The following is a 4,106-nucleotide window of genomic DNA, read 5'->3' as shown; positions in this document are numbered from 1 at the left end:
TCCCTGTGTCTTTTACACTTTTCATCTTTGCTATCTGTCCTTATTGTACCTGGAGATATATGCTGACACGCTGTCCTTTTGACTCTTTTTGTCATTAAAGGACGTTGGAAGAGGCTTGCACCAAGGCTGTTTGCTTGTCCAGCCCTAGCTCTTTTCTTCTGCGCATGGGCCTCTTCGATGCTTGAAGCTTAGCGTCCCCCCCATGAGTACGCGCTTCCTGCTTTCCCGTGCTTGCTTGCCTGTGCTCTCTGGGGCAGCTTTATGACAACCGTCCCGCGTGTCAGGCGTTCCCGATTTCCCCGTGGTGGTTGTCGTCCGTTACCGGTAGGAGTCGTTGGTGCCGAGTGCGACTGGAAGGGTTTTCCCGTTTGGTGCTAGTGACCCCCTGGCGTGCTCCTCTGCGGCCGACCGGTTTTTTTATTTGTTTTTTTTTTTGTTTTTTTTTTTTTTGTTTTTTGGAAGGAGTTCCCGAACCTCCGCTGCTTGGTGGTGTGTCCCTTTCTTTCCTGCTGTGTGCCTCCCGAGTTGCACCTTTTCTCCTTCGAAGGGGATTTTATTTTTTTATTTTTATTTTTTTTTTATTTTTATTTTTTTTGAAGGAGTTCCCGAACCTCCGCTGCCCGTTGAGTCCCGTTCTTCCACGCCACGTGCCTCCCGAGTGCAACGCTTCCTTTTTTTTCTCGCCCTCGAGAAGGGTAAATTTTTTTTTTTTTGTGTGTGTGTGGCAGTGTTAGCGACTTCTTCCCGTGCTCTCTCTCGCTCTTCTCGCTCGTATTCCCGTCCAGTGCGTGTTAGAAAGCTCTCACGCCCGTTGTTCCCGATGCATGGCGTGTCTCGCTCCCGTTGGATCGATGTGGTGCTGCCGCGTTCTCTTCGGGCCGGGGCCTAAGCCGCGCCAGGCGAGGGACGGACATTCATGGCGAATGGTCATTCAGCGCGAATGGCGACCGCTCTTCTCGTTCTGCCAGCGGGCCCCTCGTCTCTCCTCCCCATTCCTTTGCAGGGTGGTGTGTGGAAGTCAGGGGTGCGGCTGTCCGGCACGAGCGCTGACCCGCGCACACTTGTTGCTGTGGTTCGCGGTGTCCCTGTGGACGTGTCGGGGGCGCTTGCCCCCACGCCGTTCACTGCTTCGCGGCCCTCTTCCCCCGTGCCGGGGGAAGGTGGTAGACCCGCTGCGGTGCATACCCTTCCCGAATGGTGTGTGCACGCGCCCTGCTTTGTGTGAGCCTTGCGGTGCTCCTGGAGCGTTCCGGGCTTTGACCACCAAGGTGCCCGCTTCTGAGTTGGCGGTGGCGCTTCCCGCTCCCCGGCGTGCCTCCTGTGCTCCATGGTGCTTGTGCCTTTACGCTTTCCCTTGTCCTAGTTGCCGGCTTTCTGCACGGTGACAGAAAAGGGGGGGGGTCGAGGAGTTGAGTGTGCGGTTAAAAGGCTCCTTCCGTTGGGTGAGCGCCCACCCCGTGCCTATGTTTTTGGTGCCTTCACCCGCGGGCCCTGCGCGGTTAGGGTGGTGCTGAGCGATCGCGGCTGGCCCTTTTTAAAGACCGGACTCCCTCAAGTCAAGGCTCCTCCTTTGTGTGCGCCTTGAAGAGGCCTGGCCCTCGGCGGGGACCTGTCGCAGGTCCCCCCGGTCCGCGAATGCTCAAGAAGACCCCGGAGAAAGAGACCTTTGCCGATACCGCAGACCCCCCACCAGCTGGCGCGTGGTCCTTCCCGTTCTGTCCCGCGCCTGTTGCTCGTTTCCCGTTGCGTGCACGGAGCCCTTGGCTGCTCGTCGGTGTTGGGTTCGTCCCGCCCTCAGTGAGGAATTTGCCTTCTCTAGCTATCTTCGGAAAGGGCTTTACGATCTCCGAGGGGCTTCTCCCGGATGGTCCCCTCGGCTGCCCGCCCTGACCTCAGCCTTCTGCGCGCAGCGTTTGCTCTCTCGCCTACCGCGACCCGCGCCTCCCCGCTCCGAGTACGAGGAGGGATCACGCGGGACGGGGCTCTGTCGACCTGCCGCTGTGCGGAGCTTGTGGGGGAGATTGGGTTTCTGGTGGCAGGTGGCGGGGAAGGGCCGTGCACACGCCCGCGTGCGCGGTACCCCCTCTCACCGCGAGGGGTCGTCGCGGGACGGGTGGGTTTGGAAGGGCGGCGCTGGGCTCCCGGTCCCACCCGCCTCCGTTTCCCCCGTGCCCTCCGTCGCGTGTGCGTCCCTCCCACGCGCGTCCACGTCCCGGCCACTCTCGCGGCGAGGTCGTGTCGCGTGTGGTGCGTGCCGCGTGCTCTCGGGCGTCTGCGGTTGCCGCCTCGTCCCCCCCTTCCACGGCAGCGTTCCCACGGCCGGTGGAGATCGCGGGAGCCGTCCTACCCCCCCTTCCCCCTCCGCGGGGCTCTCGAGGGTCCGTGAACCGCGGGGTTGGCCTCGCTCTCGGGGGCGGACTTCTTGTTTGGGGGAACCGGCGGTCGGCCGCGTCCGGCGCGTCGTCGGACGTTGGGACCCGCTGCCACGCGGGGGTCTTCGTCGGTTGGCGTCGGCGTCTGCCTCGGTTCTCTCTCGCGTCGGCTGGCGTCTCCTCGGGCTCCCGGGGGTTGTCCGTTGGTTTCGGGTCGGCTCGGTGCCGCGGGCGTGGCGGGACTGCTCCGGGTTGGGTGCAGTGTGATTCCCGCCGGCTTGGCTCGCGTGCCCGGTCGCCGCCCGAGCGGCCTCCCGGTCCCTTGTGAGGCGTCTCCCGCGGGGGGTGCCGCTGCGGCCGGCCCTGCCGTCGACGGTCCTCGTTCTGCCGGTTCGCTCCCCCTCCCCGCCCGCCGGCGTTCCTTTCTCTCTCGCTCCTCGTCTGGCCGACCCGCGGCCGTGCTGCCGGGCCCCTCCTCAACGGGGGGGGCAGCCGGGCGCGCACGGGTCCCGGGGCGGTCGCGGGGTGCCTGGGGGGAAGGGCCGCCCGGCGGGCGGGAGGAAGTTGCGGTTTGAAGGGCGTCCCGGCCGCCGCGGCCGCGGCGGCGCGTCTCGCCTGGTCTCTTGGAGGCGTGTGCGGGGGGAAAGACGCCCCGCGAGGCGTAGAGGAGAAAGAGGCTTTAGTGGCTGTCGCCCACGCCGGTCCGTGGGGCCTGTTGGCTGAGGGTGCGTCTGCGCGGGGGCCCGTCCGGCCCCGCCGTCCTCTGGGAAGGCGTGCGTCGGGGGAAAGCTGCCGGGGTGCCAAGGTGGGCGCCTGGGCGTTGAGTCGAACCCGTGTGCGCGTCCCGGTGTGGCGGTGGGGGCTCCGGTCGGTGTCTCTCCCCCTCGCTGCCCCGAGGCCCGGCCTCCCTTCCGACGCGGGCTCGGCCCCCCTCTCTCCCCCCTCGCGGGGTCAAAGTCGCTCGTCGACCTCCTCCCCTCCTCCTCCACCTGTCCGCGCGAGGGCGTCGCCGCCGCGTGTCAGGCGTTGGGCCCGTCCTCATCCTCCGCTTCTCGCCGGGGGTCGGCCGCCGTCCGGTCTCCCGCCGCTCCCCGTTGGCGTGGTCTCCCTCCCGCCGGTTCACGGTCCTCCGACCCCGCCCGAGGGGGTCGGGGGTGGTTTCCCCGTCTCCCCGGCGTTGCGCCTCGCTTGCCCGTGTGCTTTGGGGGTGGGCCCGCTGCGGCCCCCGCCCGCCCGTGAGCCCCGGCCGCATCCGCCGGCGCGGCCGCGCCCGGTATGGTCCGCGGCGTGGGCCTCGTGTTGGGAGCGTGTCGTCCTCGCGGCGTCTCGGTACGGGTGTGTCGCCGGGTTCCGACGGGTGGCCTTCCCGGTTCTGCCCCCGCCGTCCCCCGCCCGTCCGTCCCGCGCCCCTCTTCCCGCTCTGAGGGGGTTCGGTCGTTCCCGCGGGTCGACCGTCGCCGGTCGCTTCTCTCTCCGCCTCCCTCAGCGCTCGTCCTCCCGCTCGCCCCGCGCCCGGTACGGCCGGCGCGTCCCGGCTCTTCCCGATGCCGCGGCGGGGGAGTAGGGGAGGTGGGGGGGGGCAGGGAAAGGAGGAAGGGGAAAAAGGGGTTTGCCGTGGTGGCGGTGGTGTCGGGGGAGGAAGCGGCGCGTCGGTCGTGGGACCGGCGCGGCGGTCGCGGTGCTCTCTCGTGCGACGGGGTGCCTCTGCGCGCGCGCGGACGGGTGCCGGACCCC

The sequence above is a fragment of the Rattus norvegicus genome, unplaced genomic scaffold, assembly GCF_021556685.1.
Source record: "Rattus norvegicus strain SHRSP/BbbUtx unplaced genomic scaffold, alternate assembly SHRSP_T2T unassigned-0000127, whole genome shotgun sequence".
Lineage (NCBI taxonomy): Eukaryota > Metazoa > Chordata > Mammalia > Rodentia > Muridae > Rattus > Rattus norvegicus.
This window is presented reverse-complemented; position numbering follows the sequence as displayed.